The sequence below is a fragment of the Phyllobates terribilis genome, unplaced genomic scaffold (assembly GCF_046119375.1).
Source record: "Phyllobates terribilis strain yellow unplaced genomic scaffold, ASM4611937v1 Scaffold_12__6_contigs__length_324123572, whole genome shotgun sequence".
NCBI lineage: Eukaryota > Metazoa > Chordata > Amphibia > Anura > Dendrobatidae > Phyllobates > Phyllobates terribilis.
Genome location: NW_027362772.1, coordinates 11,637,238 through 11,663,521, shown reverse-complemented (window position 1 = coordinate 11,663,521; position 26,284 = coordinate 11,637,238).

The following is a 26,284-nucleotide window of genomic DNA, read 5'->3' as shown; positions in this document are numbered from 1 at the left end:
CCGAATTTTTCTCAAATCGTTCGTGTTCGCCGAACGGCTCGAACACCGCCCAAAACAGCTCGAATTTGAGATTGGCGAACAGTTCGAGTCGAACAACGCTCATCTCTCTTTAACACCTCATAAAGAATGGCCATTTCTTCAGGAAGAACAAGTCTTTTAAGATGTTTTCAACTTCTCTAAAGCTGGAATACCATGATAAGACAATGGAAGAATGTCTCATCATTGGATAAAAAGGACGATGGCACTATCTGCAACTGTTGAACTTTAGAAAAACAATTAGTAAGTACTGGAGAACACCTATTTGCAGATCTAGCCTTTATACGGTGACCATCTCCTCAAGAATATCAAGTTCTCCAAAGGTGCCTTAATTTTCTTTTTGGTTTTAACAATGTAGTTATTCTGTCTACTGAAACTTTAGATTTTCTGCAGCATTAGCTGCTTTGTAACCTATATATTTGGAAATATTGGTGTTATTCACCAGTTTTGAAGATGGAATGGCCAGCTGAAGGGGTTGGAGGAGGCTAGATTTTTTATCAGCATGTGTTCGCGTTCTGAAGAACAACATACATGTTGGTAAATTATTTTTCAGTGGCCTGATGGTGCAAAATATTTACATGCTCGTCAATTGGTGAGATGGCAACTCTCTTTCCTTTACTATTCATGTTGTGCCTCAAATATTTTATACAGTGTGGGTCAGAATGGTACCTTTTGATGGCAAGAAGATAAATAGTGTCCATTGATGCGATATGGGAAGAACGCACCGATCAATGGATGAAAAGAATAGTAATACTGTACACAAAAATTGGACTGTGGTGCAAAACATATAGACAAGGTGGAAACCACATATTTAACACCTCATAAAGAATGGCCATTTCTTCAGGAAGAACAAGTCTTTTAAGATGGTTTCACCTTCTCTAAAGCTGGAATACCATAATAAGACAATGGAAGAATGTGTCATCATTGGATAAAAAGGACGAATGCGCAATCTGGAACTGCTGAACTTTAGAAAAGAATTAGTAAGTACTGGAGAACACCTATTTGCAGATCTAGCCTTTATAGAGTGACCATCTCCTCATGAAGATCAAGTTCTCCAAAGGTGCCTTAATTATCTTTTTGGTTTTAACAATGTAGTTATTCTGTCTACTGAAACTTTAGATTTTCTGCAGCATTAGGTGCTCTGTAACATATATATTTGGAAATATTGGTGTTATTCCCCAGTTTTGAAGATGGAATGGGCAGCTGAAGGGGTTGGTGGAGGCTGGATTTTTTATAAGCATGTGTTCGCGTCCTGAAGAACAACGTACATGGTGGTAAATTATTTTTCAGTGGCCTGATGGTGCAAAATATTTACACGCTTGTCAATTGGTGAGATGGCAACTCTCTTTCCTTTACTATTTATGTTGTGCCCCAAATATTTCATACAATGTGGGTTAGAATGGTACGTTTTGATGGCAAGCAGATAAATAGTGTCCATTTATGCGATATGGGAAGAACGCACTGATCAATGCATGAAAAGAGTAGTAATGCAATTCACAAAAATTGGACTGTGGTGAAAAATATTTACAGAAGGTGGAAACCACCTATTTAACACCTCATAAAGAATGTCCATTTCTTCAGGAAGAACAAGTCTTTTAAGATGTTTTCAACTTCTCTAAAGCTGGAATACCATGATAAGACAATGGAAGAATGTCTCATCATTGGATAAAAAGGACGATGGCACAATCTGCAACTGTTGAACTTTAGAAAAACAATTAGTAAGTACTGGAGAACACCTATTTGCAGATCTAGCCTTTATAGGGTGACCATCTCCTCAAGAAGATCAAGTTCTCCAAAGGTGCCTTAATTTTCTTTTTGGTTTTAACAATGTAGTTATTCTGTCTACTGAAACGTTAGATTTTCTGCAGCATTAGCTGCTTTGTAACCTATATATTTGGAAATATTGGTGTTATTCACCAGTTTTGAAGATGGAATGGCCAGCTGAAGGGGTTGGAGGAGGCTGGATTTTTTATCAGCATGTGTTCGGTCCTGAAGAACAACATACATGTTGGTAAATTATTTTTGAGTGGCCTGATGGTGCAAAATATTTACACGCTTGTCAATTGGTGAGATGGCAACTCTCTTTCCTTTACTATTCATGTTGTGCTCCAAATATTTCATACAATGTGGGTCAGAATGGTACCTTTTGATGGCAAGAAGATAAATAGTGTCCATTGATGTGATATGGGAAGAACGCACTGATCAATGGATGAAAAGAGTAGTAATGCAATTCACAAAAATGGGATTGTGGTGAAAAACATTTACAGGAGGTGGAAACAACCTATTTAACACCTCATAAAGAATGGCCATTTCTTCAGGAAGAACAAGTCTTTTAAGATGTTTTCAACTTCTCTAAAGCTGGAATACCATGATAAGACAATGGAAGAATGTCTCATCGTTGGATAAAAAGGACGACGGCACAATCTGCAACTGTTGAACTTTAGAAAAACAATTAGTAAGTACTGGAGAACACCTATTTGCAGATCTAGCCTTTATAGGGTGACCATCTCCTCAAGAAGATCAAGTTCTCCAAAGGTGCCTTAATTTTCTTTTTGGTTTTAACAATGTAGTTATTCTGTCTACTGAAACGTTAGATTTTCTGCAGCATTAGCTGCTTTGTAACCTATATATTTGGAAATATTGGTGTTATTCACCAGTTTTGAAGATGGAATGGCCAGCTGAAGGGGTTGGAGGAGGCTGGATTTTTTATCAGCATGTGTTCGGTCCTGAAGAACAACATACATGTTGGTAAATTATTTTTGAGTGGCCTGATGGTGTCAAATATTTACACGCTTGTCAATTGGTGAGATGGCAACTCTCTTTCCTTTACTATTCATGTTGTGCTCCAAATATTTCATATAATGTGGGTCAGAATGGTACCTTTTGATGGCAAGAAGATATATAGTGTCCACTGATGCGATATGGGAAGAACGCACTGATCAATGGATGAAAAGAGTAGTAATGCAATTCACAAAAACTGGACTGTGGTGAAAAACATTTAGAGAAGGTGGAAACCACCTATTTAACACCTCATAAAGAATGGCCATTTCTTCAGGAAGAAAAAGTCTTTTAAGATGTTTTCACCTTCTCTAAATCTGGAATACCATGATAAGACAATGGAAAAATGTCTCAGCATTGGATAAAAAGGACAATTGCACAATGTGCAACTGTTGAACTTTAGAAAAACAACTAGTAAGTACTGGAGAAAACCTATTTGCAGATCTAGCCGTTATAGAGTGACCATCTCCTCAAGAAGATCAAGTTCTCCAAAGGTGCCTTAATTTTGTTATTGGTTTTAACAATGTAGTTATTCTGCCTACTGAAACGTTAGATTTTCTGCAGCATTAGGTGCTTTGTAACCGATATATTTGGAAATATTGGTGTTATTCACCAATTTTGGAGATGGAATGGCCAGCTGAAGGGGTTGGTGGAGGCTGGATTTTTTAACAGCATATGTGCGTGTCCTGAAGAACAACATACATGTTGGTAAATTATTTTTCAGTGGCCTAATGGTGCAAAATATTTACACACTTGTCAACTGGTGAGATGGCAACTCTCTTTCATTTACTATTCATGTTGTGCCCCAAATGTTTCATACAATGTGGGTCAGAATGGTACCTTTTGATGGCAAGATGATAAATAGTGTCCATTGATGCGATATGGGAAGAACTCACTGATCAAAGCTTTTGATATGGTTCCACACAAAAGGTTGATAAATAAAATGAGAACAATGGGGATAGGGGAAAATATATGTATGTGGGTTAAGAATTGGCTCAGTGATAGGAAACAAAGGGTGGTTATTAATGGAAAACACTCAGACTGGGTCTCAGTTAACAGTGGGGTACCACAGGGGTCAGTATTGGGCCCCCTTCTTTTTAACATATTTATTAATGACCTTGTAGGGGGCATACAAAGTAATATTTCAATATTTGCAGATGACACTAAACTCTGCAGGGTAATCAATACAGAGGAGGACAATTTTATATTACAGGAGGATCTATGTAAACTAGAAGCTTGGGCTGATAAATGGCAAATGAGCTTTAATGGGGATAAATGTAAGGTAATGCACTTGGGCAGAGGAAATAAAATGTATAATTATATGCTTAATAGTAAAACACTGGGCAAAACTGTAACTGAAAAAGACCTGGGTGTATTGGTGGACGACAAGCTCACGTTTAGTGGCCAGTGTCAGGCTGCTGCTGCAAAGGCAAATAAAATAATGGGATGCATTAAAAGAGGCATAGATGCTCATGAGGAGAAGATAATTTTACCTCTATACAAGTCATTAGTGCGACCACACTTAGAATACTGTGTACAGTTCTGGTCTCCAGTGTATAAGAAAGACATAGCTGAACTAGAGAAGGTGCAGAGAAGAGCGACCAAGGTTATTAGAGGACTGGGGGGTCTGCAATACCAAGACAGGTTATTACACTTGGGGTTATTTACTGTGGAAAAAAGAAGGCTTAGGGGTGATCTTATTACTATGTACAAGTATATGAGGGGACAGTACAAAGACCTTTCTACTGATCTTTTTACTCTGAGGCCTGAGACGGGGACAAGGGGGCATCTTCTACGTCTGGAGGAAAGAAGGTTTAATCATAATCACACACGCGGATTCTTTACTGTAAGAGCAATGAGACTATGGAGCTCTCTGCCGCCTGATGTTGTAATGAGTGATTCACTGTTAAAATTTAAGAAGGGCATGGATGCCTTTCTTGAAAAGTATAATATTACAGGTTATAAATACTAGATTCCTTGATAGGGCGTTGATCCAGGGAACTAGTCTGATTGTCGAATGGAGTCGAGAAGGAATTTTTTTCCCCAATGTGGAGCTTAGTGTTTGCAACATGGTTTTTTTTTGCTTTCCTCTGGATCAACAAGTTAGGCTATGGGTTGAATTAGATGGACTTAGTCTTCCTTCAACCTTAAAAACTATGTAAAAACTATGTAATGGATGAAAAGAGTAGTAATGCAATTCACAAAAATTGGACTGTGGTGAAAAACATTTAGAGAAAGTGGAAACCACCTATTTAACAACTCAAAAAGAATGGCCATTTCTTCAGGAAGAACAAGTCTTTTAAGATGTTTTCACCTTCTCTAAAGCTGGAATACCATGATAAGACAATGGAAAAATGTCTCAACATTGGATAAAAAGGTCGATGGCGCAATCTGCAACTGATGAACTTTAGAAAAAGAATTAGTAAGTACTGGAGAACACCTATTTGCAGATCTAGCCTTTATAGAGTGACCATCTCCTCAGCAAGATCAAGTTCTCCAAAGGTGTTTTAATTTTCTTTTTGGTTTTAACAATGTAGTTATTCTGTCTACTGAAACTTTAGATTTTCTGCAGTATTAGGTGCTTTGTAACCTATATATTTGGAAATATTGGTGTGAAAAATGCACCAATTTTGGAGATGGAATGGCCAGCTGAAGGGGTTGGAGGAGGCTGGATTTTTTACGAGCATGTGTTCGAGTCCTGAAGAACAACATACATGTTGGTAAATTATTTTTGAGTGGCCTGATGGTGCAAAATATTTACACGCTTGTCAATTGGTGAGATGGCAACTCTCTTTCCTTTACTATTCATGTTGTGCCTCAAATATTTCATACAATGTGGATCAGAATGGTACCTTTTGATGGCAAGAAGATAAATAGTGTCCATTGATGCGATATGGGAAGAAAGCACCGATCAATGGATGAAAAGAATAGTAATGCAATACACAAAAATTGGAATGTGGTGCAAAACATATCGACAAGGTGGAAACCACCTATTTAACACCTCATAAAGAATGGCCATTTCTTCAGGAAGAACAAGTCTTTTAAGATGTTTTCACCTTCTCTAAAGCTGGAATACCATGATAAGACAATGGAAAAATGTCTCAACATTGGATAAAAAGTTCGATGGCGCAATCTGCAACTGCTGAACTTTAGAAAAACAAATAGTAAGTACTGGAGAACACCTATTTGCAGATCTAGCTTTTATAGAGTGACCATCTCCTCAAGAAGGTCAAGTTCTCCAAAGGTGCCTTAATTTTCTGTTTGGTTTTAACAATGTAGTTATTCTGTCTACTGTAACTATAGATTTTCTGCAGCATTAGGTGCTTTGTAACCTATATATTTGGAAATATTGGTGTGAAACAGGCACCAATTTTAGAGATGGAATGGCCAGCTGAAGGGGTTGGAGGAGGCTGGATTTTTTACCAGCATATGTTCGTGTCCTGAAGAACAACATACATGTTGGTAAATTATTTTTGAGTGGCCTGGTGGTGCAAAATATTTACACGCTTGTCAATTGGTGAGATGGCAACTCTCTTTCCTTTACTATTCATGTTGTGCCCCAAATATTTCATACAATGTGGGTCAGAATGGTACCTTTTCATGGCAAGAAGATGAATACTGTCCATTGATGCGATATGGGAAGAACGCACTGATCAATGGATGAAAAGAGAAGTAATGCAATTCACAAAAATTGGACTGTCCACAAAAATTGGACTGTGGTGAAAAACATTTAGAGAAGGTGGAAACCACCTATTTAACACCTCATAAAGCATGGCCATTTCTTCAGGAAGAACATGTCTTTTAAGATGTTTTCAACTTCTCTAAAGCTGGAATACCATGATAAGACAATGGAAGATAGTCTCATCATTGGATAAAAAGGACGATGGCGCAATCTGCAACTGTTGAACTTTAGAAAAACAATTAGTAAGTACTGGAGAACACCTATTTGCAGATCTAGCCTTTATAGAGTGACCATCTCCTCAAGAAGAACAAGTTTTCCAAAGGTGCCTTAATTTTCTTTTTGGTTTTAACAATGTAGTTATTCTGTCTACTGAAACTTTAGATTTTCTGCAGCATTAGGTGCTTTGTAACCTATATATTTGGAAATATTGGTGTGAAAAATGCACCAATTTTGGAGATGGAATGGCCAGCTGAAGGAGTTAGAGAAGGCTGGATTTTTTATCAACATGTGTTCGTGCCCTGAAGAACAACATACATGTTGGTAAATTATTTTTGAGTGGCCTGATTGTGCAAAATATTTACACGCTTGTCAATTGGTGAGATGGCAACTCTCTTTCCTTTACTATTCATGTTGTGCCCCAAATATTTCATACAATGTGTGTCAGAATGGTACGTTTTGACGGCAAGAAGATAAATAGTGTCCATTGATGCGATATGGGAAGAACGCACCGATCAATTGATGAAGAATAGTAATGCAATTCACAAAAATTGGACTGTGGTGCAAAACATATAGACAAGGTGGAAACCACCTATTTACCACCTCATAAAGAATGGCCATTTCTTCAGGAAGAACAAGTCTTTTAAGATGTTTTCACCTTCTCTAAAGCTGGAATACCATGATAAGACAATGGAAGAATGTCTCATCATTGGATAAAAAGGACAATGGCACAATCTGCAACTGTTGAACTTTAGAAAAAGAATTAGTAAGTACTGGAGAACACCTATTTGCAGATCTAGTCTTTATAGAGTGAACATCTCCTCAGGAAGATCAAGTTCTCCAAAGGTGCCTTAATTTTATTTTTGGTTTTAACAATGTAGTTATTCTGTCTACTGAAACTTTAGATTTTCTGCAGCATTTGGTGCTTTTTAACCTATATATTTGGAAATATTGGTGTTATTCACCAATTTTGGAGATGGAATGGCCAGCTGAAGGAGTTGGAGGAGGCTGGATTTTTTAACAGCATATGTGCGTGTCCTGAAGAACAACATACATGTTGGTAAATTATTTTTCAGTGGCCTGATGGTGCAGAATATTTACACGCTTGTCAATTGGTGAGATGGCAACTCTCTTTCCTTTATTATTCATGTTTTGCCCCAAATATTTCATACAATGTGGGTCAGAATGGTACCTTTTGATGGCAAGAAGATAAATAGTGTCCATTGATGCGATATGGGAAGAACGCACCGATCAATGGATGAAAAGAATAGTAATGCAATACACAAAAATTGGACTGTGGTGTAAAAGATATAGACAAGGTGGAAACAACCTATTTAACACCTCATAAAGAATGGCCATTTCTTCAGGAAGAACAAGTCTTTAAAGATGTTTTCAACTTCTCTAAAGCTGGAATACCATGATAAGACAATGGAAGAATGTCTCATCATTGGATAAAAAGGCTGATGGCACAATCTGCAACTGTTTTTCTTTAGAAAAACAATTAGTAAGTACTGGAGAACACCTATTTGCAGATCTAGTCTTTTTAGAGTGAACATCTCCTCAGGAAGATCAAGTTCTCCAAAGGTGCCTTAATTTCATTTTTGGTTTTAACAATGTACTTATTCTGCTTCCTGAAACGTTAGATTTTCTGCAGCATTAGGTGCTTTGTAACCTATATATTTGGAAATATTGGTGTTATTCACCAATTTTGGAGATGGAATGGCCAGCTGAAGGGGTTGGAGGAGGCTGGATTTTTTAACAGCATGTGTGCGTGTCCTGAAGAACCACATACATGTTGGTAAATTATTTTTCAGTGGCCTGATGGTGCAGAATATTTACACGCTTGTCATTTAATGAGATGGCAACTCTCTTTCCTTTACTATTCCTGTTGTGCCCAAAATATTTCATACAATGTGGGTCAGAATGGTACCTTTTGATGACAAGAAGATAAATAGTGTCCATTGATGTGATATGGGAAGAACGCACCGATCAATGGATGAAAAGAATAGTAATGCAATTCACAAAAATTGGACTGTGGTGCAAAACAAATAGACAAGGTGGAAACCACCTATTTAACACCTCATAAAAAATGGCCATTTCTTCAGGAAGAACAAGTCTTTTAACATGTTTTCAACTTCACTAAAGCTGGAATACCATGATAAGACAATGGAAGAATGTCTCATCGTTGGTAAAAAGGACGATGGCGCAATCTGCAACTGTTGAACTTTAGAAAAACAATTAGTAAGTACTGGAGAACATCTATTTGCAGATCTAGCCTTAATAGAGTGACCATCTCCTCAGGAAGATCAAGTTCTCCAAAGGTGCCTTAATTTTCTTTTTGGTTTTAACAATGTAGTTATTCTGCCTACTAAAACGCTAGATTTTCTGCAGCATTAGGTGCTTTGTAACCAATATATTTGGAAATATTGGTGTTATTCACCAATTTTGGAGATGGAATGGCCAGCTGAAGGGGTTGGAGGAGGCTGGATTTTTTAACAACATATGTGCGTGTCCTGAAGAGCAACATACATGTTGGTAAATTATTTTTCAGTGGCCTGGTGTTTCAGAATATTTATACGCTTGTCAATTGGTGAGATGGCAACTCTCTTTCCTTTACTATTCATGTTGTGCCCTAAATATTTCATACAATGTGGGTTAGAATGGTACCTTTTGATGGCAAGAAGATAAATAGTGTCCATTGATGCGATATGGGAAGAACGCACCAATCAATGGATGAAAAGAATAGTAATGCAATACACAAAAATTGGTCTGTGGTGCAAAACATATAGACAAGGTGGAAACCACCTATTTAACACCTCATAAAGAATGGCCATTTCTTCAGGAAGAACAAGTCTTTTAAGATGTTTTCACCTTCTCTAAAGCAGGAATACCAAGATAAGACAATGGAAGAATGTCTCATCATTGGATAAAAAGGCTGATGGCACAATCTGCAACTGTTGAACTTTAGAAAAATAATTAGTAAATACTGAAGAACACCTATTTGCAGATCTAGCCTTTATAAAGTGACCATCTCCTCAGGAAGATCAAGTTCTCCAAGGTGCCTTAATTATCTTTTTGATTTTAACAATGTAGTTATTCTGCCTATCGAAACTTTAGATTTTCTGCAGCATTAGGTGCTTTGTAACCTATATATTTGGAAATATTGGTGTGAAAAATGCACCATTTTTGGAGATGGAATGGACAGCTGAAGGGGTTGGAGGAGGCTGGATTTTTTATCAGCATGTGTTCTTTTGCAAAAGAACAACATACATGTTGGTAAATTATTTTTGAGTGTCCTGATGGTGCAAAATATTTACACGCTTGTCAATGGGTGAGATGGCAACTCTCTTTCCTTTACTATTCATGTTGTGCCCCAAATATTTCATACAATGTGGGTGAGAATGGTACCTTTTGATGGCAAGAAGATAAATAGTGTCCATTGATGCGATATGGGAAGAACGCACCAATCAATGGATGAAAAGAATAGTAATGCAATACACAAAAATTGGACTGTGGTGCAAAACATATAGACAAGGTGGAAACCACCTATTTAACACCTCATAAAGAATGTCCATTTCTTCAGGAAGAACAAGTCTTTTAAGATGTTTTCAACTTCTCTAAAGCTGGAATACCATGATAAGACAATGGAAGAATGTCTCATCATTGGATAAAAAGGACGATGGCACAATCTGCAACTGTTGAACTTTAGAAAAACAATTAGTAAGTACTGGAGAACACCTATTTGCAGATCTAGCCTTTATAGGGTGACCATCTCCTCAAGAAGATCAAGTTCTCCAAAGGTGCCTTAATTTTCTTTTTGGTTTTAACAATGTAGTTATTCTGTCTACTGAAACGTTAGATTTTCTGCAGCATTAGCTGCTTTGTAACCTATATATTTGGAAATATTGGTGTTATTCACCAGTTTTGAAGATGGAATGGCCAGCTGAAGGGGTTGGAGGAGGCTGGATTTTTTATCAGCATGTGTTCGGTCCTGAAGAACAACATACATGTTGGTAAATTATTTTTGAGTGGCCTGATGGTGCAAAATATTTACACGCTTGTCAATTGGTGAGATGGCAACTCTCTTTCCTTTACTATTCATGTTGTGCTCCAAATATTTCATACAATGTGTGTCAGAATGGTACCTTTTGATGGCAAGAAGATAAATAGTGTCCATTGATGTGATATGGGAAGAACGCACTGATCAATGGATGAAAAGAGTAGTAATGCAATTCACAAAAATGGGATTGTGGTGAAAAACATTTACAGGAGGTGGAAACAACCTATTTAACACCTCATAAAGAATGGCCATTTCTTCAGGAAGAACAAGTCTTTTAAGATGTTTTCAACTTCTCTAAAGCTGGAATACCATGATAAGACAATGGAAGAATGTCTCATCGTTGGATAAAAAGGACGACGGCACAATCTGCAACTGTTGAACTTTAGAAAAACAATTAGTAAGTACTGGAGAACACCTATTTGCAGATCTAGCCTTTATAGGGTGACCATCTCCTCAAGAAGATCAAGTTCTCCAAAGGTGCCTTAATTTTCTTTTTGGTTTTAACAATGTAGTTATTCTGTCTACTGAAACGTTAGATTTTCTGCAGCATTAGCTGCTTGGAACCTATATATTTGGAAATATTGGTGTTATTCACCAGTTTTGAAGATGGAATGGCCAGCTGAAGGGGTTGGAGGAGGCTGGATTTTTTATCAGCATGTGTTCGGTCCTGAAGAACAACATACATGTTGGTAAATTATTTTTGAGTGTCCTGATGGTGCAAAATATTTACACGCTTGTCAATGGGTGAGATGGCAACTCTCTTTCCTTTACTATTCATGTTGTGCCCCAAATATTTCATACAATGTGGGTGAGAATGGTACCTTTTGATGGCAAGAAGATAAATAGTGTCCATTGATGCGATATGGGAAGAACGCACCAATCAATGGATGAAAAGAATAGTAATGCAATACACAAAAATTGGACTGTGGTGCAAAACATATAGACAAGGTGGAAACCACCTATTTAACACCTCATAAAGAATGTCCATTTCTTCAGGAAGAACAAGTCTTTTAAGATGTTTTCAACTTCTCTAAAGCTGGAATACCATGATAAGACAATGGAAGAATGTCTCATCATTGGATAAAAAGGACGATGGCACAATCTGCAACTGTTGAACTTTAGAAAAACAATTAGTAAGTACTGGAGAACACCTATTTGCAGATCTAGCCTTTATAGGGTGACCATCTCCTCAAGAAGATCAAGTTCTCCAAAGGTGCCTTAATTTTCTTTTTGGTTTTAACAATGTAGTTATTCTGTCTACTGAAACGTTAGATTTTCTGCAGCATTAGCTGCTTTGTAACCTATATATTTGGAAATATTGGTGTTATTCACCAGTTTTGAAGATGGAATGGCCAGCTGAAGGGGTTGGAGGAGGCTGGATTTTTTATCAGCATGTGTTCGGTCCTGAAGAACAACATACATGTTGGTAAATTATTTTTGAGTGGCCTGATGGTGCAAAATATTTACACGCTTGTCAATTGGTGAGATGGCAACTCTCTTTCCTTTACTATTCATGTTGTGCTCCAAATATTTCATACAATGTGTGTCAGAATGGTACCTTTTGATGGCAAGAAGATAAATAGTGTCCATTGATGTGATATGGGAAGAACGCACTGATCAATGGATGAAAAGAGTAGTAATGCAATTCACAAAAATGGGATTGTGGTGAAAAACATTTACAGGAGGTGGAAACAACCTATTTAACACCTCATAAAGAATGGCCATTTCTTCAGGAAGAACAAGTCTTTTAAGATGTTTTCAACTTCTCTAAAGCTGGAATACCATGATAAGACAATGGAAGAATGTCTCATCGTTGGATAAAAAGGACGACGGCACAATCTGCAACTGTTGAACTTTAGAAAAACAATTAGTAAGTACTGGAGAACACCTATTTGCAGATCTAGCCTTTATAGGGTGACCATCTCCTCAAGAAGATCAAGTTCTCCAAAGGTGCCTTAATTTTCTTTTTGGTTTTAACAATGTAGTTATTCTGTCTACTGAAACGTTAGATTTTCTGCAGCATTAGCTGCTTGGAACCTATATATTTGGAAATATTGGTGTTATTCACCAGTTTTGAAGATGGAATGGCCAGCTGAAGGGGTTGGAGGAGGCTGGATTTTTTATCAGCATGTGTTCGGTCCTGAAGAACAACATACATGTTGGTAAATTATTTTTGAGTGGCCTGATGGTGTCAAATATTTACACGCTTGTCAATTGGTGAGATGGCAACTCTCTTTCCTTTACTATTCATGTTGTGCTCCAAATATTTCATACAATGTGGGTCAGAATGGTACCTTTTGATGGCAAGAAGATATATAGTGTCCACTGATGCGATATGGGAAGAACGCACTGATCAATGGATGAAAAGAGTAGTAATGCAATTCACAAAAACTGGACTGTGGTGAAAAAACATTTAGAGAAGGTGGAAACCACCTATTTAACACCTCATAAAGAATGGCCATTTCTTCAGGAAGAAAAAGTCTTTTAAGATGTTTTCACCTTCTCTAAATCTGGAATACCATGATAAGACAATGGAAAAATGTCTCAGCATTGGATAAAAAGGACAATTGCACAATGTGCAACTGTTGAACTTTAGAAAAACAACTAGTAAGTACTGGAGAAAACCTATTTGCAGATCTAGCCGTTATAGAGTGACCATCTCCTCAAGAAGATCAAGTTCTCCAAAGGTGCCTTAATTTTGTTATTGGTTTTAACAATGTAGTTATTCTGCCTACTGAAACGTTAGATTTTCTGCAGCATTAGGTGCTTTGTAACCGATATATTTGGAAATATTGGTGTTATTCACCAATTTTGGAGATGGAATGGCCAGCTGAAGGGGTTGGTGGAGGCTGGATTTTTTAACAGCATATGTGCGTGTCCTGAAGAACAACATACATGTTGGTAAATTATTTTTCAGTGGCCTAATGGTGCAAAATATTTACACACTTGTCAACTGGTGAGATGGCAACTCTCTTTCATTTACTATTCATGTTGTGCCCCAAATGTTTCATACAATGTGGGTCAGAATGGTACCTTTTGATGGCAAGATGATAAATAGTGTCCATTGATGCGATATGGGAAGAACTCACTGATCAAAGCTTTTGATATGGTTCCACACAAAAGGTTGATAAATAAAATGAGAACAATGGGGATAGGGGAAAATATATGTATGTGGGTTAAGAATTGGCTCAGTGATAGGAAACAAAGGGTGGTTATTAATGGAAAACACTCAGACTGGGTCTCAGTTAACAGTGGGGTACCACAGGGGTCAGTATTGGGCCCCCTTCTTTTTAACATATTTATTAATGACCTTGTAGGGGGCATACAAAGTAATATTTCAATATTTGCAGATGACACTAAACTCTGCAGGGTAATCAATACAGAGGAGGACAATTTTATATTACAGGAGGATCTATGTAAACTAGAAGCTTGGGCTGATAAATGGCAAATGAGCTTTAATGGGGATAAATTAAGGTAATGCACTTGGGCAGAGGAAATAAAATGTATAATTATATGCTTAATAGTAAAACACTGGGCAAAACTGTAACTGAAAAAGACCTGGGTGTATTGGTGGACGACAAGCTCACGTTTAGTGGCCAGTGTCAGGCTGCTGCTGCAAAGGCAAATAAAATAATGGGATGCATTAAAAGAGGCATAGATGCTCATGAGGAGAAGATAATTTTACCTCTATACAAGTCATTAGTGCGACCACACTTAGAATACTGTGTACAGTTCTGGTCTCCAGTGTATAAGAAAGACATAGCTGAACTAGAGAAGGTGCAGAGAAGAGCGACCAAGGTTATTAGAGGACTGGGGGGTCTGCAATACCAAGACAGGTTATTACACTTGGGGTTATTTACTGTGGAAAAAAGAAGGCTTAGGGGTGATCTTATTACTATGTACAAGTATATGAGGGGACAGTACAAAGACCTTTCTACTGATCTTTTTACTCTGAGGCCTGAGACGGGGACAAGGGGGCATCTTCTACGTCTGGAGGAAAGAAGGTTTAATCATAATCACACACGCGGATTCTTTACTGTAAGAGCAATGAGACTATGGAGCTCTCTGCCGCCTGATGTTGTAATGAGTGATTCACTGTTAAAATTTAAGAAGGGCATGGATGCCTTTCTTGAAAAGTATAATATTACAGGTTATAAATACTAGATTCCTTGATAGGGCGTTGATCCAGGGAACTAGTCTGATTGTCGAATGGAGTCGAGAAGGAATTTTTTTCCCCAATGTGGAGCTTAGTGTTTGCAACATGGTTTTTTTTTGCTTTCCTCTGGATCAACAAGTTAGGCTATGGGTTGAATTAGATGGACTTAGTCTTCCTTCAACCTTAAAAACTATGTAAAAACTATGTAATGGATGAAAAGAGTAGTAATGCAATTCACAAAAATTGGACTGTGGTGAAAAACATTTAGAGAAAGTGGAAACCACCTATTTAACAACTCAAAAAGAATGGCCATTTCTTCAGGAAGAACAAGTCTTTTAAGATGTTTTCACCTTCTCTAAAGCTGGAATACCATGATAAGACAATGGAAAAATGTCTCAACATTGGATAAAAAGGTCGATGGCGCAATCTGCAACTGTTGAACTTTAGAAAAAGAATTAGTAAGTACTGGAGAACACCTATTTGCAGATCTAGCCTTTATAGAGTGACCATCTCCTCAGCAAGATCAAGTTCTCCAAAGGTGTTTTAATTTTCTTTTTGGTTTTAACAATGTAGTTATTCTGTCTACTGAAACTTTAGATTTTCTGCAGCATTAGGTGCTTTGTAACCTATATATTTGGAAATATTGGTGTGAAAAATGCACCAATTTTGGAGATGGAATGGCCAGCTGAAGGGGTTGGAGGAGGCTGGATTTTTTACGAGCATGTGTTCGAGTCCTGAAGAACAACATACATGTTGGTAAATTATTTTTGAGTGGCCTGATGGTGCAAAATATTTACACGCTTGTCAATTGGTGAGATGGCAACTCTCTTTCCTTTACTATTCATGTTGTGCCTCAAATATTTCATACAATGTGGATCAGAATGGTACCTTTTGATGGCAAGAAGATAAATAGTGTCCATTGATGCGATATGGGAAGAAAGCACCGATCAATGGATGAAAAGAATAGTAATGCAATACACAAAAATTGGAATGTGGTGCAAAACATATCGACAAGGTGGAAACCACCTATTTAACACCTCATAAAGAATGGCCATTTCTTCAGGAAGAACAAGTCTTTTAAGATGTTTTCACCTTCTCTAAAGCTGGAATACCATGATAAGACAATGGAAAAATGTCTCAACATTGGATAAAAAGTTCGATGGCGCAATCTGCAACTGCTGAACTTTAGAAAAACAAATAGTAAGTACTGGAGAACACCTATTTGCAGATCTAGCTTTTATAGAGTGACCATCTCCTCAAGAAGGTCAAGTTCTCCAAAGGTGCCTTAATTTTCTTTTTGGTTTTAACAATGTAGTTATTCTGTCTACTGTAACTATAGATTTTCTGCAGCATTAGGTGCTTTGTAACCTATATATTTGGAAATATTGGTGTGAAACAGGCACCAATTTTAGAGATGGAATGGCCAGCTGAAGGGGTTGGAGGAGGCTGGATTTTTTACCAGCATATGTTCGTGTCCTGAAGAACAACATACATGTTGGTAAATTATTTTTGAGTGGCCTGGTGGTGCAAAATATTTACACGCTTGTCAATTGGTGAGATGGCAACTCTCTTTCCTTTACTATTCATGTTGTGCCCCAAATATTTCATACAATGTGGGTCAGAATGGTACCTTTTCATGGCAAGAAGATGAATACTGTCCATTGATGCGATATGGGAAGAACGCACTGATCAATGGATGAAAAGAGAAGTAATGCAATTCACAAAAATTGGACTGTCCACAAAAATTGGACTGTGGTGAAAAACATTTAGAGAAGGTGGAAACCACCTATTTAACACCTCATAAAGCATGGCCATTTCTTCAGGAAGAACATGTCTTTTAAGATGTTTTCAACTTCTCTAAAGCTGGAATACCATGATAAGACAATGGAAGATAGTCTCATCATTGGATAAAAAGGACGATGGCGCAATCTGCAACTGTTGAACTTTAGAAAAACAATTAGTAAGTACTGGAGAACACCTATTTGCAGATCTAGCCTTTATAGAGTGACCATCTCCTCAAGAAGAACAAGTTTTCCAAAGGTGCCTTAATTTTCTTTTTGGTTTTAACAATGTAGTTATTCTGTCTACTGAAACTTTAGATTTTCTGCAGCATTAGGTGCTTTGTAACCTATATATTTGGAAATATTGGTGTGAAAAATGCACCAATTTTGGAGATGGAATGGCCAGCTGAAGGAGTTAGAGAAGGCTGGATTTTTTATCAACATGTGTTCGTGCCCTGAAGAACAACATACATGTTGGTAAATTATTTTTGAGTGGCCTGATTGTGCAAAATATTTACACGCTTGTCAATTGGTGAGATGGCAACTCTCTTTCCTTTACTATTCATGTTGTGCCCCAAATATTTCATACAATGTGTGTCAGAATGGTACGTTTTGACGGCAAGAAGATAAATAGTGTCCATTGATGTGATATGGGAAGAACGCACCGATCAATTGATGAAGAATAGTAATGCAATTCACAAAAATTGGACTGTGGTGCAAAACATATAGACAAGGTGGAAACCACCTATTTAACACCTCATAAAGAATGGCCATTTCTTCAGGAAGAACAAGTCTTTTAAGATGTTTTCACCTTCTCTAAAGCTGGAATACCATGATAAGACAATGGAAGAATGTCTCATCATTGGATAAAAAGGACAATGGCACAATCTGCAACTGTTGAACTTTAGAAAAAGAATTAGTAAGTACTGGAGAACACCTATTTGCAGATCTAGTCTTTATAGAGTGAACATCTCCTCAGGAAGATCAAGTTCTCCAAAGGTGCCTTAATTTTATTTTTGGTTTTAACAATGTAGTTATTCTGTCTACTGAAACTTTAGATTTTCTGCAGCATTTGGTGCTTTTTAACCTATATATTTGGAAATATTGGTGTTATTCACCAATTTTGGAGATGGAATGGCCAGCTGAAGGAGTTGGAGGAGGCTGGATTTTTTAACAGCATATGTGCGTGTCCTGAAGAACAACATACATGTTGGTAAATTATTTTTCAGTGGCCTGATGGTGCAGAATATTTACACGCTTGTCAATTGGTGAGATGGCAACTCTCTTTCCTTTATTATTCATGTTTTGCCCCAAATATTTCATACAATGTGGGTCAGAATGGTACCTTTTGATGGCAAGAAGATAAATAGTGTCCATTGATGCGATATGGGAAGAACGCACCGATCAATGGATGAAAAGAATAGTAATGCAATACACAAAAATTGGACTGTGGTGTAAAAGATATAGACAAGGTGGAAACAACCTATTTAACACCTCATAAAGAATGGCCATTTCTTCAGGAAGAACAAGTCTTTAAAGATGTTTTCAACTTCTCTAAAGCTGGAATACCATGATAAGACAATGGAAGAATGTCTCATCATTGGATAAAAAGGCTGATGGCACAATCTGCAACTGTTTTTCTTTAGAAAAACAATTAGTAAGTACTGGAGAACACCTATTTGCAGATCTAGTCTTTTTAGAGTGAACATCTCCTCAGGAAGATCAAGTTCTCCAAAGGTGCCTTAATTTTATTTTTGGTTTTAACAATGTACTTATTCTGCTTCCTGAAATGTTAGATTTTCTGCAGCATTAGGTGCTTTGTAACCTATATATTTGGAAATATTGGTGTTATTCACCAATTTTGGAGATGGAATGGCCAGCTGAAGGGGTTGGAGGAGGCTGGATTTTTTAACAGCATGTGTGCGTGTCCTGAAGAACCACATACATGTTGGTAAATTATTTTTCAGTGGCCTGATGGTGCAGAATATTTACACGCTTGTCATTTAATGAGATGGCAACTCTCTTTCCTTTACTATTCCTGTTGTGCCCAAAATATTTCATACAATGTGGGTCAGAATGGTACCTTTTGATGACAAGAAGATAAATAGTGTCCATTGATGTGATATGGGAAGAACGCACCGATCAATGGATGAAAAGAATAGTAATGCAATTCACAAAAATTGGACTGTGGTGCAAAACAAATAGACAAGGTGGAAACCACCTATTTAACACCTCATAAAAAATGGCCATTTCTTCAGGAAGAACAAGTCTTTTAACATGTTTTCAACTTCACTAAAGCTGGAATACCATGATAAGACAATGGAAGAATGTCTCATCGTTGGTAAAAATGACGATGGCGCAATCTGCAACTGTTGAACTTTAGAAAAACAATTAGTAAGTACTGGAGAACATCTATTTGCAGATCTAGCCTTAATAGAGTGACCATCTCCTCAGGAAGATCAAGTTCTCCAAAGGTGCCTTAATTTTCTTTTTGGTTTTAACAATGTAGTTATTCTGCCTACTAAAACGCTAGATTTTCTGCAGCATTAGGTGCTTTGTAACCAATATATTTGGAAATATTGGTGTTATTCACCAATTTTGGAGATGGAATGGCCAGCTGATGGGGTTGGAGGAGGCTGGATTTTTTAACAACATATGTGCGTGTCCTGAAGAGCAACATACATGTTGGTAAATTATTTTTCAGTGGCCTGGTGTTTCAGAATATTTATACGCTTGTCAATTGATGAGATGGCAACTCTCTTTCCTTTACTATTCATGTTGTGCCCTAAATATTTCATACAATGTGGGTTAGAATGGTACCTTTTGATGGCAAGAAGATAAATAGTGTCCATTGATGCGATATGGGAAGAACGCACCAATCAATGGATGAAAAGAATAGTAATGCAATACACAAAAATTGGTCTGTGGTGCAAAACATATAGACAAGGTGGAAACCACCTATTTAACACCTCATAAAGAATGGCCATTTCTTCAGGAAGAACAAGTCTTTTAAGATGTTTTCACCTTCTCTAAAGCAGGAATACCAAGATAAGACAATGGAAGAATGTCTCATCATTGGATAAAAAGGCTGATGGCACAATCTGCAACTGTTGAACTTTAGAAAAATAATTAGTAAATACTGAAGAACACCTATTTGCAGATCTAGCCTTTATAAAGTGACCATCTCCTCAGGAAGATCAAGTTCTCCATAGGTGCCTTAATTTTCTTTTTGGTTTTAACAATGTAGTTATTCTGCCTCCTGAAACGTTAGATTTTCTGCAGCATTAGGTGCTTTGTAACCTATATATTTGGAAATATTGGTGTGAAAAATGCACTTATTTTGGAGATGGAGTGGCCAGCTGAAGGGTTTGGAGGAGGCTGGATTTTTTATCAACATGTGTTTGTGTCCTGAAGAATAACATACATGTTGGTAAATTATTTTTGAGTGGCCTGATGGTGCAAAATATTTACACGCTTGTTAATTGGTGAGATGGCAACTCTCTTTCCTTTACTATTCATGTTGTGCCCCAAATATTTCATACAATGTGGGTCAGAATGGTACCTTTTGAGGGCAGGAAGATAAATAGTGTCTATTGATGCGATATGGGAAGAACGCCCCGATCAAAGGATGAAAAGAATAGTAATGCAATACACAAAAATTGGACTCTGGTGCAAAACATATAGACAAGGTGGAAACCACCTATTTAACACCTCATAAAGAATGGCCATTTCTACAGGAAGAACAAGTCTTTTAAGATGCTTTCAACTTCTCTAAACCTGGAATACCATGATAAGACAATGGAAGAATGTCTCATCATTGGATAAAAAGGACAATGGCGCAATCTGCAACTGTTGAACTTTAGAAAAACAATTAGTAAGTACTGTAGAACACCTATTTGCAGATCTAGCCTTTATAGAGTGGCCATCTCCTCAAGAAGATCAAGTTCTCCAAAGGTGCCTTAATTTTCATTTTGGTTTTAACAATGTAGTTATTCTCCCTATTGAAACTAGATTTTCTACAGCATTAGGTGCTTTGTAACCTATATATTTGGAAATATTGGTGTTATTCACCAATTTTGGAGATGGAATGTCCAGCTGAAGGGGTTGGAGGAGGCTGGATTTTTTAACAGCCTATGTGCGTGTCCTGAAAAACAACATACATGTTGGTAAATTATTTTTCAGTGGCCTTATGGTGCAGAATATTTACACGCTTGTCAATTGGTGAGATGGCAACTCTCTTTCCTTTACTATTCATGTTGTGCCCCAAATATTTCATACAATGTGGGTCAGAATGGTACCTTTCGATGGCAAGAAGATAAATAGTGTCCATTGATGCGATATGGGATGAACGCCCCGATCAAAGGATGAAAAGAATAGTAATGCAATACACAAAAATTGGACTGTGGTGCAAAACATATAGACAAGGTGGAAACCACCTATTTAACACCTCATAAAGAATGGCCATTTCTACAGGAAGAACAAGTCTTTTAAGATGCTTTCAACTTCTCTAAACCTGGAATACCATGATAAGACAATGGAAGAATGTCTCATCATTGGATAAAAAGGACAATGGCGCAATCTGCAACTGTTGAACTTTAGAAAAACAATTAGTAAGTACTGGAGAACACCTATTTGCAGATCTAGCCTTTATAGAGTGGCCATCTCCTCAAGAAGATCAAGTTCTCCAAAGGTGCCTTAATTTTCATTTTGGTTTTAACAATGTAGTTATTCTCCCTATTGAAACTAGATTTTCTACAGCATTAGGTGCTTTGTAACCTATATATTTGGAAATATTGGTGTTATTCACCAATTTTGGAGATGGAATGTCCAGCTGAAGGGGTTGGAGGAGGCTGGATTTTTTAACAGCCTATGTGCGTGTCCTGAAAAACAACATACATGTTGGTAAATTATTTTTCAGTGGCCTGATGGTGCAGAATATTTACACGCTTGTCAATTGGTGAGATGGCAACTCTCTTTCCTTTACTATTCATGTTGTGCCCCAAATATTTCATACAATGTGGGTCAGAATGGTACCTTTTGATGGCAAGAAGATAAATAGTGTCCATTGATGCGATATGGGAAGAACGCACCGATCAGTGAAAGAAAAGAGTAATAATGCAATACACAAAAATTCGACTGTGGTGAAAAACATTTAGAGAAGGTGGAACCCACTTATTTAACACCTCATAAAGAATGGCCATTTCTTCAGGAAGAACAAGTCTTTTAAGATGTTTTCACCTTCTCTAAAGCTGGAATACCATGATAAGATAATGGAAGAATGTCTCATCATTGGATAAAAAGGACAATGGCACAATCTGCAACTGTTGAACTTTAGAAAAACAATTAGTAAGTACTGGAGAACACCTATTTGCAGATCTAGCCTTTATAGAGTGACCATCTCCTCAGGAAGATCAAGTTCTCCAAAGGTTCCTTAATTTTCTTTTCGGTTTTAACAATGTAGTTATTCTGTCTACTGAAACTTTAGATTTTCTGCAGCATTAGGTGCTTTGTAACCTATATATTTGGAAATATTGGTGTGAAAAATGCACCAATTTTGGAGATGGAATGGCCAGCTGAAGGGGTTGGAGGTGGCTGGATTTTTTATCAGCATGTGTTTGTGTCCTGAAGAACAACATACATGTTGGTAAATTATTGTTGAGTGGCCTGATGGTGCAAAATATTTACACGCTTGTCAATTGGTGAGATGACAACTCTGTTTCCTTTACTATTCATGTTGTGCCCCAAATATTTCATACACTGTGGGTCAGAATGGTACCTTTTGATGGCAAGAAGATAAATAGTGTCCATTGATGCGATATGGGAAGAACGCACTGATCAATGGATGAAAAGAGTAGTATTTAGTGTTGAGCGATACCTTCCGTTAACGGGAAATATCGGATCGGATTGGATCGGACCAATACCGAAAAGGTATCGGATATCGCCGATTCCGATCCCGGAAACCAATGCAAGTCAATGGGACAGAAATATCGGAATGAAAATAAACCCTTTCTTTCCTTGCAGGTTAATTCTACATGAAGGAAAACAACTAAGAATAATGTAGAATGTATTGGGGGAGGTGGGGGAGACAATAAAGGCATAGAGGTTTAGCCCAATCAAATGGAATAGCAGGAATTCTTTTTTTTTTTAAGACGTTCTGAGTTATGGAAATATTGACTATGTTAAGTATTTTTATATTTTGTCAGATATTTATGTTTCACTACTTCCATGCTCTTCACCTTCTTTTTTACTTCTCCCACACTTTCTCCTTCATCATCCTCAGCATCAGCATCTTTGTCATCAACTTCTTCACCTTCATTTTCTTCTTCTTCACCTTCTTCGTATTATTGTTTTTTTTTACATTCTTCATATTCTTCTTTTTCAACTATTATTCTTATTCATATTCTACTCCTTCATCTTCTTCATATTCTTCTTCTTCATCATATTCGTATTTGTGACAGGCATTCCTGTAGTTGTCATCTATAAAAGTTTGAGCATTACACCTTTCGTTCTGCCCGTCACAAAAGATTTACAACAGGATTTGTCCACGTTCAGTTTGGCCTGCAGCAGCAGGTCTTTTCCAGGGGCACCACGAGGAGGAATGGACTCACCCCCATACACTGCTTAGTCATCTTCTGCTTATAATTTAGATATTATCTTTTGCTCTGATTTTTAGTCTTATGCTTAATGTTCTTCCGCTTTTTGTTCTTGGTCAACTTCTTCAGGGTCATCTTCTTGGTCTTCGGGGTGGTCTTCAGGGTCGTCGTCTTCGGGGTCCTCGTCTTCAGGGTCGTCGTCTTCGGGGTCCTCGTCTTCTTCGGGGTGGTCTTCAGGGTCCTCGTGTTCAGGATCGTCGTCTTAAGGGTCCTCATCTTCTTCGGGGTGGTCTTCAGGGTCCTCGTCTTCATGGTCGCCGTCTTCAGGGTTCTCGTCTTCTTCGGGTTGGTCTTCAGGGTCCTCGTCTTCAGGGTCCTCGTCTTCGGGGTCCTCGTCTTCTTTGGGTTGGTCTTCAGGGTCCTCGTCTTCAGGGTCCTCGTCTTCGGGGTCCTCGCCTTCAGGGTCCTCATCAGGGAGATCCAGAGTGATTACCAAGAACCATTTCAAAAAGCTTGAACTTGGAAAAGTAGCAGAAGGTACAAGAAGGCTGAGGAACTACCGAGGACCAGCTGACGTTACTGGAACCCGGATGGGTAGCAGAAGGTACAAGAGCCAATGGAACTACCGAGGACCAGCTGACGGTACTGGAACTCGGTTACTAAGCAGGAGGTACCTGTGCCAGAAAGCACTACCAAGGACCAGCAGACGTTGGTGGAACTTGGATACCGAGAAGGAGGCACCTAAGCCAAAGGCACTGCCGAGAACCAGCTGATGGTACTGGAACCCGGATGGGTAGCAGAAGGTACCCATGTAAAAAAATGTTTCAAGGCCGCGAGCCAGATCCCACAACCCACATAGGAGTCACCTAAACTGCAGGGACCATAGAGTCGGCTAACCCGACCGCAACACGACAGGACAACGCATTGGAGGCAAAGTGATGTTGACACTACCCGGAAACAGCTGGTGTGCTGGAACGAGGCTGGGCAGGAGGGAGTACCTGTGCCAAAGACACTGCCGAGAACCAGCTGACGGTACTGGAACCCGGATGGGTAGCAGAAGGTACAAGAGCCAATGGAACTACCGAAGACCAGCTGACGGTACTGGAACTCTGTTACTAAGCAGGAGGTACCTGTGCCAGAAAGCACTACCAAGGACCAGCAGACGTTGGTGGAACTTGGATACCGAGAAGGAGGCACCTAAGCCAAAGGCACTGCCGAGAATCAGGTGACGGTACTGGAGCCCGGATTGGTAGCAGAAGGTACCCATGTAAAAAAAAGTTTGAAGGCCGCGAGCCGGCCGCAGTTACCAAAACCCACAGTCCTAGAGGGGGTGCTTGTCCTATTGGCACTATGGAACCAGCCTTCATTGCCAGATCCCACAGCCCACATAGGAGTCACCTAAACTGCAGGCACCATAGAGTCGGCTAACCCGACCGCAACACGACAGGACAACGCATTGGAGGCAAAGTGACGTTGACACTACCCGGTGTAAGGCAGCGCTAGTCATCATACTGGGGGATGCTGCACCAGGTAAATTAAACACACGTGCAATGTCCTTCCGGTATTTCACAATTCAGCAGTTTATTATGTTATCATAAACCGCTGTTCACACACATAATGTCCACGAGCCTTTCCAGTGGCAGCTATGCCCACTTGGCTCCAGGTAAACTACAACACTTGGCTTCAGCAAACTATAACAATGTCCATATATCACAATGTCCATATAACGTACCGTTTTTACCTTTTGCAGGGTCTTAACGGGTTCAGGTTTAGTTTGCTACCACTTCAGCTTTTAGGCTTCCCAGGTGGGGGTCTCCAGTGCTCGTACCGTCGAAGGCTACTGGTATGCCTTCCAAGGCCACAAGTATCCACTCACAGGATCCAGTCTCGGCCTTTCAGGCTGCCAGGCTTCACTCAGCCTCACTAGGCCTCACACGAACTGTGTCCCACACACATGGGAACAGGCCTCATGCCTCTCACAGAACACACCTGTCTCCCATCAAGCAGGGTTTATACATCCATCCCGTGCACACACACACAGACACAGACAGGACCTTTCTGATGTCACAGTCATGTGATCAGACAGACATTCTGTGCACGCAGGACCTGTGCTATGTCACAGTCATGTGACCAGTCACCTGAGGGGGAAGGTACATGGTCAGGTAAAACACATCCTGGACCATTACCGTAATGCCAGCAAGTCGCTGCATTACATATCCCCCCCCTCTGTTCAAACTTGTGGGGTTGAACACATAATATACACAATGACATTATAACCCCCAATTCACATAGAGACCATGTACTTTACAATTGTGCTACTCAGCCCCTGGAACATTAGTCAACGACATTAGCCCACTCCTTAGGGACCTACCATTTGTCACTGTCACTTCGTCAGGTCACCTTTCCGGGTTGTAACCTTATCAGAGCTTCCCCGCTCCCAGAGGTCAGTCATAACCTTGTCAGGTCTCCCCCGCTCCCAGCGGTCAGTCGTACAGCGGTGTGACTCACATGCCCTGGTTAGAGATGAGCGGTGTTCGACTCGAATTGTTCGCCAATCTCAGATTCGAGCTGTTTTGGGCGGTGTTCGAGCCATTCGGCGAACACGAACGATTTGAAAAAAATTTGGCTGTTCGAGGTTATGTTCGATAACTGTTCGTGCACCAAAATCATAACTGGATTTTTTCTCAGTAATGATGAAAATTAATGTTAATACGCAGTTTGAGTGTACAGCGGGGCGGGGGGAGGGGCAGGGGATGGATCTCTGCAGGAATAATGAAGATCTCCATTTTTTTTTCTCTTTCCCGCATTTACAGTGGGGAGGTGCAATCTGTCAGCCTATCAGCAGCGCACACACGGAGCGAACTGCTTTTTTTAACACAAGCAAGGGCATGTGTCATTGGCAGTGTATGTCACATGTCCTTGCCCTATAAGACCCAGCCATTTTCCCCGTCGCCACCATTATCTCACTGCTGCTGCTGCATG